Genomic DNA, 14,309 nt, shown 5'->3' with positions numbered 1-14,309 from the left:
AGATGGGAATAGAATCTACACAGTACAACTCTATATCCCATGCTCTGTCTTCAGTCCTCATCGCCATTTTGTTGCACATGTACCAGAAAGGTTTTTCCTTATCTTTTCTCCTGTAATGTTGAAATTCACAGAGCTGAGATTTCCTTGTTTATTGTTATATCCCCAAGTGACTGGTCCAAAGTAAGTTCCTAATAAGTAGATGAATATATATATATATGTATATTCCCCCCCATAAACTCAGTGATAGCAGCAGCGGCCACTGCCAAGATGCTGGCTGCAGTGGGGAGGCAGGCTTAGGTCTCCCACTCGATGGAGCAAATAGGAACCTCTCCCTCCCTGGGTGCCTCTGCAGCTGCCCTGCTGCGGCTCCAGACCCAGGTATCTCTGTGCTCTTTGGGGCCCAGGAAGGCCCCCCTGTCCCCTAAAGGCTTGGAGTGCCTGTTCCTGCTGCCTGGCTTCTCCCCACTGCTGGCGCTTGCTCTGATCTTGGAGGCATGGCCAGGGCTGCATGCTCCATGGAGCTGATGGGAGCTGGGGATAAGTGGGAGCCCTGCCACTCCTGAGTTGGTGGGGCAGGAGCTCCCTGCAGGTGCAGCCACAGCTGTTCAAGCCCAGCTGTGGACTCAGGCATCTTCGTGCTGTGGGAGGCCCGGGAAGGCCTCCCTGCCCACCTCAGGCTCAGAAGTGCCTGCTCCTGCTGCCTGGCCTCTCCCTTCTCCTGGCACCCACTCTGATTGTGGAGCAAGGTTGGGCCAAACCTGGGTGCTGCCGCAACCCCACTGGGTAGGCACACACTTGGGGCAGCACTGACATGCCAGCCCTCTGTTTCCTCAGCCCCCTCTGGTCTTTGGGTACTGACAAGCATGGGAGAGAAGTCGAGGTGGGGCTGAAGGCAGCTCAGTGCAGGCCTGCAGGCGCTTCTTGGCATAAACAGCCTGGGCACCATGAATGGCAGCAGGAGGCAGACAGGCTCCTGGGCAGGAGGAGTAGATCCCCAGTTGTATTAGTCTGTTTTCAGGCTGCTGATAAAGACACACCCAAGATTGGGCAATTTACAAAATAAAAGGTTTATTGGACTTACAGTTCCACATGGCTGGGGAGGCCTCACAATCATGGCAGAAGGTGAAAGGCACATCTCACATGGCGGCAGACAAGAGAAAAGAGCTTGTGTAGGGAAACTCCTGTTGTTAAAACCATCAGATCTCATGAAACTTATTCACTATCATGAGAACAGCATGGGAAAGACCTGCCCCCATGATTCAATTACCTCCCACCAGGTCCCTCTCATATCCAGGTCACACTGACACAAGAGGTGGGCTCCCATGGCTTTGAGCAGCTCTGCCCCTGTGGCTTTGCAGGGTACCCCCTCCCTCTTGGCTGCTTTCATCAGCTAGTGTTGAGTGTCTGTGGCTTTTCCGGGCACATGGTGCAAGCTGTTGGTGGATCTGCCATCCTGGAGTCTGGAGGACAGTGGCTGTCTTCTCACAGTAGGGACTCTTGTCTGGGGGCTCCAACCCCATATTTCCCTTCTGCACTGCCCTAGAAGAGGTTCTCCATGAAAGCCCTGCCCCTGCAGCAAACTTTTGCCTGGGCATCCAGGCGTTTCCATACATCTTCTGAAATCTAGGCAGAGGGTCCCAAACCTCAATTCTTGACTTTTGTGCATCCACAGGCTCAACAGCATCTGGAAGCTGCCAAGGCTTGGGGCTTGATCCCTCTGAAGCCACAGCCCGAGCCCTATGTTGGCCCCTTTCAGCCTCACCTGGAGTGGCTGGGACACAGGGCACAAATTCCCTAGCCTTCACACAGCACAGGGACCCTGGGCCTGGCCCACGAAGCCACTTTTTCCCCCTAGGTCTCCAGGCCTGTGATGGGAGGGGCTGCTGTGAAGACCTCTGACATGCCTTGAAGACATTTTCCCCATTGCCTTGGGGATTAACATTCGGCTCCTTGTTACTGCAAATTTCTGCAGCCGGCTTGAATTTCACCTGAGAAAATGGGATTTTCTCTTCTATTGCATTGCCAGGCTGCAAAATTTCTGAACTTTTATGCTCTGTTTCCCTTTTAAAACTGAATGCCTTTAACAGCACCAAAGTCATCTCTCGAATGCTTTGCTTCTTAGAAATTTCTTCTGCCAGATACCCTAAATCATCTCTCTCAAGTTCAAATTTCCACATATCTCTAGGGCAAGGGCAAAATGCTGCCAGTCTCTTTGCTAAAACATAACAAGGGTCATCTTTGCTCCAGGTCCCAACAAGTTTCTAATCTCCATCTGAGACTACCTCAGCCTGGACCTTATTGTCCATATTGCTATCAGTATTTTCGTCAAAGCTATTCAACAAATCTCTAGGAAGTTCCAAACTTTCCCACATTTTCCTGTCTTCTTCTGAGCCCTCTAAACTGTTTCAACCTCTGCCTGTTACCCAGTTGCAAAGCTGCTTCCACATTTTTGGGTATCTTTTCAGCAGCACCCCACTCTACTGGTACCAATTTACTGTATTAGTCTGTTTTTATGCTACTAATAAAGACATACCCAAGACTGGGCAATTTACAAAAGAAAGAGGCATATTGGATTTACAGTTCCACGTAGCTGGGGAGGCCTCACAATCATGGCGGAAGATGAAAGGCACATCTCACATGGCAGCAGACAAGAGAAGAGAGCTTATGCAGTGAAACTCCCTATTTATATATTTATTTATTTTTGTGATGGAGTTTCGCTCTTGTTGCCCAGGCTGGAGTGCAATGGCGCAATCTTGGCTCACCGCAACCTCTGCCTCCCGGGTTCAAGTAATTCTCCTCCCTCAGCCTCCCAAGTAGCTGGGATTACAGGCATGCGCCACCATGCCTGGCTAATTTTGTATTTTTAGTAGAGATGGGGTTTCTCCGTGTTGGTCAGGCTGGTCTTGAACTCCCGACCTCAGGTGATCTGCATGCCTTGGCCTCCCAAAGTGCTGGGATTACAGGCGTGACCCACTGCCCCTGACCTTGGAAACTCCCATTTTTAAAACTATCAGATCTCATGAGACTTATTCACAGTCATAAGAACAACACAGGAAAGACCTGCCCTCAAGATTCAATTACCTTCCACCAGGTCCCTCCCACAACATGTGGGAATTCAAGATGAGATCTGGAGGCCGGGCACAGTGGCTCACACCTGTAATCCCAGCACTTTGGAAGACTGAGGTGGGCAGATCACCTGAGTTCAGGAGTTCTATACCAGCCTGACCAACATGGTGAAACCCCGTCTCTAATAAAAATACAAAAAATTATCTGGGTGAGGTGGCAGGTCCCTGTAATCCTAGCTACTCAGGAGGCTGAGGCAGGAGAATTGCTTGAACCCTGGTGGCAGAGGTTACAGTGAGCCAAGATTGTACCATTGCACTCCAGCCTGAGCGACAGAGCGAGATTCCATCTAAAAAAAACCCAAAAAAGATGAGATTTGGGTGGGGGCACAGCCAAACCATATCATCAGTGAAGCCCTACCTTCAGGCTTCAGTGAAGCCTGGAGGCCAGGCTGCCAGTCCTGGGGAATGGAGGGGGATCTCTTGGTGCTTTTTCTGGGGCCTGGCCATGGCTGCCCATGGACCAATCAGCATGGTTTTGAAGACCATAAAAACCCTGGACTCAGCCAGAGCAGGCGAGACGTCAGGATGACCAGCTGCAGAGAGGAGTTATCCTCTTCAGGGCCTCCCCTCTGCTGAAAGCAGGAGATGTCAGGATGACCAGCTGCAGAGAGGAGCTACCCTCTCCAGGGCCTCCTTTCTGCTGAGAGCTGTAGACAACAGGATAAGCAGCTGCAGAGAGAAGCTACCTTCTCTGCTGAGAGCTGAACACTCATCAGGTTGACCTGCTGCAGAGAAGACTACCCTACTGCAGGTTTCCCCTGAGCTGTTGTAATGCTCAATAAAGCTCCTCTTTGTCTTGTTCACCCTCCACTTGTCTGCATACCTCATTCTTCCTGGACACGGGAAAAGAACTTCGGCAAAAGTGCCACTAGCCCTTTTTTCCAGCCAGAGAAGCAACACCCCAAAGATCCCATAACATCAGGAACCTGATTAATAAATATACGATGATTGAATAAATGTTTGAAACAATGTCACAGGAAGACAATCAAGGAATCTCCTAGTATAATAGAATTGTATAGCAGGGCAGGAAGAGTTTTTCTAGTCCTGAGGATTTTGGCCTGGAGAAAAGAAGATTTAGGGAGGACAGAAAAAGTGTCTGCAAGCATTTGAAAAGCTGCCATGTAGAGGAAGGGAGGCATGTTTTCTGGTGCTCCTGAGCAATGAACCTCAACAACAGTTTGGGAAAGGTGGCAGGAGACAATGTGTGTAGTTGGAAAAAGTTGCAGAGCAACTTACAAAAAAGAAAATGCACAAATCTTTTTGTCTAGTGGGAATTGGTGGGTGTCAGAGTGAAAATGGCACACTTTGGTAAGGTGGGAAAAACTCTGAGTCATAGGAATGCTGGTGTTGGTTGACAATAAGGAAGTATATTCCATCCTCCAGGGAAGAGGGTCACTCAACACAACAGAGACTGCATTTTTTTTTCCTGGTTTTGGACAGAGTCCCATGTAGGGTTGTGAGATTGGATCAAAGGTCTCTGAAACCCCTTTATGCTTTCAGAGCCAGATCTGTCTTCTCTGATCACTCTGTCTGTCCCTTACCTCCAGTTCTCTCTCCAGAGTCAGTTGATCTCTTGTTTCTGGGCCTCTGAAGTCCTTCCCCTGTTTAGATGACATGGCCACTGATCATGGGTGCTGGGTGTGCCACTCAGCTCTCCCTTCTGGCCATAGACGTTCACCTTTCCCCAGCTCCAGCTGCAGTGGTGTTGACTGTGGCCGAATGGCTCTTGGCTGGGCTCACAGCTGAGTCCCTCTCCAGAATTTGCCTCTGTGGAAGGAAGCTGCCTCACTCAACCCAAACTTTCTCCCCTCCACCAAGGGCAGCTCTCATCCAATGACAGATCTATGCTGGAGGAAGAAAAGCCCCTTGCCTCCATTTGGGACATTTCCACAGGGTCTTCATATGGGTTCTGAACCCACTGTTGCCAACTGCATCACCATTCAACTTCTCCCTCTGCCTAGTTTGGCTTCTCTCCCTCCCTCCCCAATATGTGTAGTTCCTGGGAGCAAGACTCAACATTATTCCTTTCTAATGGTGTCTTAGCAAAGTACCACAAGCTGGGTGGCTTAAAACAACAGAAACATTATAGTACAGTTCTGGAGGTTAGAAGTCTCAAATCAAGTCACTGGCAGGGCCATGCTCTCTCTGAAGGCTCTGGGGGAGAATCTTCTCCATGCCTGTCTACCAGCTTCTCATGTTTCCAGCAAGCCTTGGTGTTCCTTGGCTTGTAGATTCACCACTCTAACCTCTGCCTGCATTCTCACATGATGTCCCCTATGTATATGTGTCTGTATCCACATTTCCTTCTTATAAGGATATCAGTCAGCCCACCCTAACCTGGTATGAATGCATCTTAAGTACATCTGCAAAGAGCTTGTTTCCAAATAAGGCCACAGTCACAGGGATGGGAGTTAGGACTTCAACCTTTTACCAGAAAGAAGGGAATTGTAGCCACCCAACAAGTTCACCTCGCCCATGGCCTAGACAAAACTGAATTGTCAAAACAAGGAAATTGCAATAGAGAAAGAGTAATTCATGCAGAGGTGACTGTGCAGGAGACTGGAGTTTTATTATTTCTCAAATCAGTTTCCTGGAGCACTCAAGGATCAGAGCTTTTAAGGATAATTTGCTGGGTCGGGGGGCCAGTGAGTCGGGAGTGCTGATTGGTTGGGTCAGAGATGAAGTCATAGGGAGTGGAAGCTGTCTTCTTGTGCTGAGTCAGTTCCTGGGTGAGGGCCACAAGACCAGATGAGCTAGTTTATCAATGTAGGTGGTGCCAGATGATCCATCATGTTTAGAGTCTGCAAAATAACTCAAGCACTGACCTTAGGCTTTACAATAGTGATGTTATGCCAAGGAGCAATTTGAGGTGGGTCAGACTCCAGACTCTTGTAACCGCCAGTTGTATGACTCCTAAACCATAATTTCTCATCTTTCGGATAATTTGTTAGTCCTACCAAGGCAGTCTAGTCCCCAGGCAGGAAGGGGATTTGTTTTGGGAAAAGGCTGTTATTGTCTTTGTTTTAAAGTTTAACTATAAACTAAGTTCCTCCCAAAGTTAGTTCAGCCTATGCCCAGGAGTGAACATGGACAGCTTGGAAGTTAGAAACAAGATGAAGTTGTTTAGGTTAGCTCTCTTTCACTGTCTCAGTTATAATTTTGCAATGACAGTTTCAAGATCCTTGGTTTTTAGTCTTACTTGGAAGAAGGAATTCTGCCAAGCAACTAATTTACTCAAAAAAGAGAATTTATTGAAGGAAAATAGAGAGCAGAGAGTTTATTTAGAGAGCCAGGACACTCTGAAAGATAAGCCCAAGCAGGCTGCTGAAAGAGAGTGGGCCAGCAGCAGCCCGAGAACTCTGTGCTGGGTTTTTATGATGTTGATTTTTTTTTTTCTTGGCGTTCCCACCTCTGTCTTAAGTCTCTGCCTTTTTTCTTTGTCTAATTTTCCTGCTTCTGCCTTAAGTCCCTACCTTTTTCATACCTAGTTCCCACCCCAGGCTTGTGGGACCCTCCCTTACTAATGGTGCACACGTGTGGGTTCCGTGTTGAATATGGATTCTACCTAATGGCTGCATTGCTCATTACTGCCACTCAAGGAATGTTGTACAGTGGTCAAATTTTATTGTGCCTGCATTTCTCTTTGGAATTTCTCCTTTGCCCTATTAGCATGTAGCTAGCGACAATGTGACAGGTGAACTGCAGAGTGAGCAATTACTGGGGTCTTAAGGGGCGTTCCTTTCTGCCAAGGTATTTTCCCTCCTCTCTGCTCACATCTCGCATGCATGTTTTGGGTGATCTCTGGGGTGTGAGATTTTCCAGGCCTCCCTTTTCTCAGGGGCTGCCCCACCTGCTCATGTCTAGCTATCTGCCTACTTTAACAAATCTATCTTTTGAGAGGGTACCATTCAACCCACAACACCAACAAATTATCTATTTGCAGATCTCCCTCTCAGAATCTGTTTCCCAGGAAATCCGATCTGTGACACCACTCAAACCCTAGTTTTCTTGTGATTCTGGATTCTAGACCCACAGCCATGATTAACCTTTAGCCTGGAGGCTAAAGGAACTCCATCTTGGATGCTAATCTCCCATGTTGACTTTTTTTTTTTTTTTTTTTTGAGAAACAGTCTCTCTCTGTTGCCCAGGCTGGAGTGCAGTGGCATGATATCTGCTCACTGCAACCTCTGCCTCCCAGGTTCAAGTGATTCTTCTGCCTCAGCCTCCCAAGTAGCTGGCACTATAGGCACGCGCCACCAGGCCCAGCTAATTTTTGTATTTTTAGTAGAGACGGGGTTTCACCATGTTGGCCAGGATGGTCTCGATCTCTTGACCTCATGATCTGCCTGCCTCAGCCTCCCAAAGTGCTGGGATTACAGGCGTGAACCACTGCACCTGGCCAGCTCATTTTTTTTTTTAAATCATAAAGGTAATTCATATTCATTAAAGGGAATTTGGAAAATAGAAAAGACCAGATAGAAAAGAAGCCTTAATAATTTTGAGTATAGAATCCCTAAAAAATGGATATGCTGCAATTTATATAACCACTTATCTGTTGTTGGTCATTTAGGTTGTTTCTGTTTTTTCACTATTATGATGCTGCTGTGAATATCATTGTGCCGAAAAGGTTTTTTTCTACATTTAGAATTTCGTTAAGATTGATGTCCACAAGTGTTAAAGGATATGAAGTTTGTCCCCCCAAAGTAACATTTTTTCTCATTATAAAATAGTACATGATTATTGCGCACACTGGGGGTAGGGGGGTGGACTTTCTTTTTATTTCCAGAAGCTGCCTTCAAGTTCTTTCTTGCCTCAGGGCCTTTGCACTAACATCTTTCAGACGTAGCTGCCACCTCCTCAGAGAGGTTTTCCTTGACCTGAAATTCAGAGGCACCAGTCAACTCTGTCTATCAAATTATTCTATTTAAAATTTCTTGGAATGATCAGCTTCTGAGTTTTTTCTTGCTTATTTGGCTATTTTCTGTCTCTCCACAAGGCAACGAGAACCTATAGGGTCTGTCTTATGCAAAATCATAGCCTCAGCACCTGGCACTGTGCCTAGCATATAGTAGCTGCTTCATAAACGTTTGCAGAATGAATGACCTTTGGGTCACAGGTCCACCGGTGACTCACCAGGGGTTCGTGCCCCTTCCTTCTTTCCTTCTCAGTGGAATTTGAAGCACTTACGGGTGTCAAGGAAGCAAGTCTTATCGCCCCTTTCCACCTTCTATGAGTTTTCTTTGGCCACTCAGAAGCTGACTCACTGTGGCTATAGGAGAAATAATATTGGATTTTCAGAATTTCACCCAGTGAAAAAGAATTGTAGAATATGAGGAATTGTTCAAAGTATTAGGTTGGTGCGAGTTTACTGACAAACTCAGTCAGTGTACGCTTTAAGATTGATTAAAAGTTTTTTTGTAATTTTAATTAAAGGTTACCTAGTATTTTCCAGCAAGGTTTGGAGCTGGGGTCATTAATAAACAGGCTTCGTCTTTATTGATGCTTTGGTCAACACCTTTCCAGGTGTGCAGAATGATTTTTGGTCCAATTACACTAAAAATAAGAATTCTGAATTCAGCTATGACTATTTATGCTGTACTCAGTCTGTTCAAAGATAAATACTAAATGAGGTAAAGACTCAATTTTAACTGCTTAATAAATCTTTAAGTAGTATAATGGTATAATATTTACTAAAAGTGGCAAATATTGATGAGTGGTAAAGTAAATATTACTTAGATTAGCAGTATAGCTAGGCAGTCATGAGTTGAATAAAACAGACGGTGACTGCAGAAAGATTGAAGAGTACACAAGAAGACATTTAATAAACCTCCAACCTGAAAATTGACATCCATTGATTTTTTATTAAAAATACATTTAGAGGGTTGGGTTTCATCCCTGGTTTTCTTTATCAGAAGGAGGACTTCAGGAAGGTTGTAGTGAAAATATCAATTTCCTTTCAAAATCCTCTAAGTGATAGTATCAGATAGGGTAACTCTAGTTTAGTACTTGTATAAAGTGTATAAAGTTATGTGACTCTCTTATACCCATATCTGGGGTCCCTTAATAGAAACCTTGTTTCCTTATTCAAAGTGTTCAGAGGAGTTTAGTACTAGGACTATTTTAAGAAATAACTCGGCTGAACATTGGAAAGTCAAATTGACTGCTGCTGTCATCAAAGATGAAGCTTGGCTGAAATCTCAGCATTTTGTTTGCCTTGAGATTTCATGAATTATGCCCACACTTGGCATAGTATCACAAACACACTAAGCATGCAAGAGTACTTGTTGAATGAATAAAAGGCTTTATATCCACTCTGTATTGACGTCTGGCATATGGAATCATGCCATATTTTAAGGTTTTCATTTGGTAAGCCGTTGCCATCCAGATTCTTCTCCGCCAGAGCCCTGTATTTGGTTGTGCTGGTCTACTTACTATTTCTGAGGCATTATGCACACTCGCCCTCTGCTCCTTTGATCACACTGGACACTCTTCCTATTTTCTTCTCTCTGTTTGCCTCAGTCTTATCCCCCTTTCAACATGGTAGGTCAGGCCTGAGATCTAATGAAACCCTCCTCAGCCCACAGTGATTTATACTCTTTATCCCTTCTTTGTTGCTTTTTCATTCCCTCACTGTCCTCCTTTTATGAATCAGAAGAATCATGTACCACCAATGTCAATCCAGCTTCTAACAATCCAGGAACACCTGCAAAGAGTGGCTGTATTAATGTCCTAGGGAGGCTATAACAATATACCACCATAAACTGGGCTTGTGGGATGGGAGCCCAGTTTGGGGTGGGAGGGGGCTTAACCAGCAGCAATTTATTGTCTCATAGCTCTGGAGACTGGAAGTCAGATCAAGGTGTTGGCAGGGTTGGTTCCTTCTGAGGGCTGTGAGGGGGAGTCTGTTCTGTGTCTCACTCCTTACCTCTGGTGCTGGCCATCTCTGGCATTCCTTGGCTTGTGGAGAGATGGTCACCGCACTGGCTGTCTTCATCTTCACAGGGTGTTCTCCCTCCCTGTGTGCATGTTTGTCTCTGTGTCCAAATTTCCTCTTTTTAAACAGACACCAGTCATATTGGCCTAGGGCCCAATCTAATGACCTCATTTTCCAATTAGGTCTGTAAAGACTCTATTTTCCAATTAGGCCTGTAAAGACCCTAATTAGGTCACATTTGAACCACTGGAGGTTAGGATTTCAGTATATCTTTTTTGGGAGTAGACAATTTGACCCATGACAGTGGCCCATGCAAGAAGGAGCTTCATTGCAAATTTATCCTGGTCCATCAAAGCCTTTGTTCTTGTGGTTTTTGGTTTGGGGCTCAAAGGTGAAACACTATAGGTTTCTCTCTCTATGGCTCCTTCGTACCTATTGCCTGTGCTGCCCTGACAATGGTTTCATGTTTCAGCTGCTTTACAGGATGAAAACCTACAGCATTAGGATGACCTTCCTGGGGCCCCAAAAGTGATTTTGCGTGCAAAATATTAATTTTATTTACAAAGATTACATTATTTATCATTAAAAATCTTTAATTGTAAAGATTTTAAGATGTTATAAGGTAACATCTTAGTTTTATTTATGAAGATTAACCACTATTAGTTGTTAGGCCATAGAATATAAGTGCTAAGAGTGTGGGCTCTAGACAGCCCAGGTTCAAATCCCTGCTCTGCCTCTTACTAGATGTGCAACCTCAGGCAAACTTCTTAACCTCCCTGTGCCTCAGTATCTCCATCTATGCAATGGAGATAATGCAAGCCCTAGCTTCATAAAACCATTGTGCAGATTAAAAGATTGAGTACACATAAAGCTCATAGCACAATGTCTGGCACAGTGCTCAACAAACGGTAGCTACTGGTATATGCACCTTCTATATGTCCCTGCCTGTGCTCAGTGCTAGGTCTACAGAGGTGAAGACACAGTTTCTGTCCTTCCAGAGCTTGAATTATCAAGAACTTATAAATATATGGATTAAAAAACACTACAAAGTCCAGGCACGGTGGCTCACGCCTACAATCCCAGCACTCAGAGAGGCCGAGGCAGTTGGATTGCTTGAGCTCTGGAGTTTGAGACCAGCCTGGTCAACATGGTGAAACCCTGTTGCTACAAAAAATATTTAAAAATTAGCTGGATATGGTGGTGCACACCTGTAGTCTCAGCTACTTGGGAGGCTGAGGCAGGAGGGTTGCTTGAGCCTGGGAGGCAGAGGTTGCAGTGAGTTGAGATCGCACCACTGCACTTCAGCCTGGGTGACAGAGTGAGAGCCTGTCTCAGAAAACAGAACGAAACAGCAACAACAACAACAACTACAAAAGCCAGAGCCATGTCAGGGAAGCACACAGAATGAAAACCTGCCTGTGTGGTCTACCAAGTGAGGTGGAGGCAAGGGTACATCACTCTTTCTAGAAACTTGGCAATGAAGAAAGAGGGATATGACTTCATTATTGGAAGAGGAAGAGTAGAGAAAGAATTCTTAAATCTATAATTTTCATTTAACATAGGGTCTGTATCTTTATATATTTATAGTCCCCCAAATATTAACAGGTTGAATTCAACATGGGTTAAATAGGTTTGGAATTGGGAATGCAATTTTTCACAAAACTGCCTTCCATAGCAAATGGAGAAACCCCACCAAAACCTACTTAACCTACATTGTATCTGTGGGGCAAGATAGTGCCAGTCTTACTGTAGAATCTCCCTCAGTGTGAAGCTCACTGGTATGTAGAATCTGTCACCAGAGAAGACCCATTACTTATTTCCATAAGGATCCTTAAGAGTTTCATTATGGGGAATACCAAGCACAAACAGAACCCTTTACAGGTAGACTCATTCACTGTGCTGAACTCAATGTCATATAGAGTCTGCTAACATCTTCCTATAAGAAAATAACCTCTCAGCATTCCAACCAGCTGTTGACTGGAGCACATCTCCATCTCCTAGGTTCCAAGTGTTGCTTCCATGGACTTGCATCCCTGGTGGGATTGTGCCTTCACAATGAGGAAGAGGAATGTAATTGCCCAACAGGTTCTTCTTGCCCATTGCACAGACAAAACCAATTCGCTGACACCATGGTAGTGCAGTAGAGAAAGAGTTTAATTAATGTGGAGCTAGCCAACTGGAAAGACTGGAGTTATTACTCAAACCAGTCTCTCTGAGAACTCAGAGGCTAGGGTTTTTATGGATAATTTGATGGGCAGGGGGCTGGAGAATGGGTGCTGCTGACTGGTTGGGGATGAAATCATACAGGTGTGGAAAATGGTCTTTATGCACTGAGTCTGCCTCTGGGTGGGGGCCACAGAACTTGTTGAGTCATGAATCACTGGTCCAGATGGGGTCAGCTGGTTGCCAGAATGCAAAAGTCTGAAAACCATCTCAAAGACCAACCTTAGGTCCTACAACAGTGATATTACCTATAGGAGCAACTGGGGAAGTCACAGATTTTGTGACCTCTGGCTGCAGGACTTCTGAGCAGTAAGGGATGATAGAAATCATGCCTACATTTTAGTAGAATTCAGACTCTTCCCACAGTTAGCTTTGCAAAGGTAGCTTCAGTCTCTGAACAAGGAGGGGATTAGTTTTTCTGTTTTTTTTTCTTTTTTTGAGACGGAGTCTTACTCTGTCACCCAGGCTGGAGTGCAGTGGTGCAATCTTGGCTCACTGCAACCTCTGCCTCCCGGGTTCAAGTGATTCTCCTGCCTCAGCCTCCTGAGTAGCTGGGATCACAGGCGCCCGCCATTATGCTCCACTAATTTTTGTATTTTTTAGTAGAGACGGGGTTTCACCATAACGGCCAGGCTGGTCTCAAACTCCTGACCTCAGGTGATCCACTTGCATCAGCCTCTCAAAGTGCTGGGATTACAAGCATGAGCCACCACGCCTGGCCAAGGGAATTAGTTTTATGGAAGGACTATTAGCATCCTTGCTTCAAAGTTAAACTATAAACAAAATTCCTCCCATGGTTAGCCTGGCTTATGCCCAGGAATGAGCAAGGATAGCCAGCCTGTGAAGCAAGATGGAGTCAGCCATGCTAGATTCCTCTGACTGTCACAATCTTTGCAAAAGTAGTTTTAGGAATGAAAGTGCAACATGAGAAGACAGGAGGATGACGGAAGCAGGACTGATGTGTGTGTGTGTGTGTGTGTGTGTATGTGTGTGTGTTTGTGTGCATATATATACATATATATATATACACATATATATATATATACACATACACACATACACATTTTATTTTAGACAGAGCCTTGCTTTTGTTGCCCAGGCTGCAGTGCAATGGCATGATCTTGGCTCATTGCAACTTCTCCTCCCTGGTTCAAGTGACTCTCCTGTCTCAGCCTCCCGAGTACCGAGTAGCTGGGATTACAGGCATGTGCCATGATGCCCGGCGAATTTTTTGTATTTTTTTTGAGATGGAGTCTCACTCTGTCACCCAGGTTGGAGTGCAGTGGTGCGATCTCGGCTCACTGCAAGCTCCACCTCCTGGGTTCAGGCCATTTTCCTGCCTCAGCCTCCTGAGTAGCTGGGACTACAGGCACCCGCCACCACAACTGGCCAGTTTTTTTGTATTTTTAGTAGAGACGGGGTTTCACCATGTTAGCCAGGATGGTCTCAATCTCCTGACCTCGTGATCCGCCCGCCTCGGCCTCCCAAAGTGCTGGGATTACAGGCGTGAGCCACTGCTCCCGGCCCAAATTTTTTGTATTTTTAGTAGAGACGGAGTTTCACCATGTTGGCAGGCTGGTCTTGAACTCCTGATCTCAGGTGATCTACTGGCCTCGGCCTCCCAAAGTGCTGAGATTACAGACGTGAGTCACTGCGCCCAGCCTGATGTATATATTTTTAAATTATTATTATTGTTATTGTTTGAGACAGAATCTTACTATGTTGCCCAGGATGGTCTTGAACTCCTGACCACAAGTGATATTCCTGCCTCAGCCTCCCAAAGTACTAGGTCTCCCTCTCTTGCTCAGGCTGACATGCAGTGGCACGATCATAGCTCAGTGCAGCCTTACACTCTTGGGCTCTGGCAATCCTCCCACCTCAGCCTTCCAAATAGCTGGGACTACAGGCATGTGTCACCAGACTGGTTATTTTTTAAAATTTTTTGTAGAGACAGGGTCTTGCTATGTTGCTTAGGTTGGTCTTAAACTCCTGGGCTCAAGACATCTTCCCACCATGGCTTTCTCAAA

The 14,309-nt window shown here is 45.6% G+C and overlaps 1 pseudogene; it reads left to right on the top strand.

The window, feature by feature from the left end:
- The first annotated feature begins 309 nt into the window (after positions 1 to 309).
- On the top strand, positions 310 to 13,338 carry LOC134730557 (protein GVQW1-like; annotated as a pseudogene).
- Positions 13,339 to 14,309: the final 971 nt, after the last annotated feature.

Source organism: Pan paniscus, chromosome 5, assembly GCF_029289425.2.
Source record: "Pan paniscus chromosome 5, NHGRI_mPanPan1-v2.0_pri, whole genome shotgun sequence".
NCBI lineage: Eukaryota > Metazoa > Chordata > Mammalia > Primates > Hominidae > Pan > Pan paniscus.
The sequence above is the reverse complement of the archived record's forward strand: the minus strand, read 5'-3'. Positions and strand labels throughout refer to the sequence as shown.